Source organism: Penaeus monodon, chromosome 23, assembly GCF_015228065.2.
Source record: "Penaeus monodon isolate SGIC_2016 chromosome 23, NSTDA_Pmon_1, whole genome shotgun sequence".
Taxonomy (NCBI): domain Eukaryota; kingdom Metazoa; phylum Arthropoda; class Malacostraca; order Decapoda; family Penaeidae; genus Penaeus; species Penaeus monodon.
Genome location: NC_051408.1, coordinates 16289275 through 16289958, shown reverse-complemented (window position 1 = coordinate 16289958; position 684 = coordinate 16289275). Strand labels below are relative to the sequence as shown.

The window sequence follows — 684 nt, the reverse complement described above, 5'->3', positions numbered from 1 at the left end:
AAGCTAAGTGACCACCGCTTCTGCTCCAAATATGGCTGCCGGAATCAAAGACCAGCCAGCACCTATCTCACCATCTCAGTCACTCCAAACTCACCATCGCCTCACTATCAGCACCGCACCTGGCCGGGCAAGAGCTCTATCTGGACACATCGTAATTAATTTAATATGGAAATCTATTTAATTTCTTCCAACACGTTAACGAACCGCGAGAAGTGTCCGAAACATGGCTGGCCGGTAAGGGGGGGAGGGGGAGGTTGAGTATGGGGAGGAGGGTTGGGAAGGGGGGAGAGGCGGGTGGGGAATAGAAGGGGGGGGAGGCGGGGGTATTGGAGAAGAGGGAGGGGAAGAGAGGGAGAGGAGGGATGGGAAGAGGGGGAGAGGTGGGTGGGTGTGGGGGGTCGTCTATACTGACAACCTAAGAACAATAGGGATATTAATTGCAATAAAGTAACGATATTAATGATAGCAATTGCTTTAACGATTCTGCTGTCGGCGCTGATGATTCTGCCAATAGTGTTAATCATTACTGTCGTGATCGTAGAAATAAGGAGTTTGACAAATGGAGGTGGTTGGAATGTGAAGGCAATTTTATGCCTTTATATATGCCTAGGAACGACAGTGTATATAATCTGGGTCGGCAACTTTAGTCGAATTCCTGCTTTTTACTAGCTTTTAAGTGACCGT

The 684-nt window shown here is 48.4% G+C and overlaps 1 protein-coding gene across 1 annotated transcript in view; it reads left to right on the top strand.

The window, feature by feature from the left end:
* The window catches only part of LOC119588153 (Down syndrome cell adhesion molecule-like protein Dscam2), a 164747-nt gene that overhangs the window by 67308 nt on the left and 96755 nt on the right, over positions 1-684 (top strand).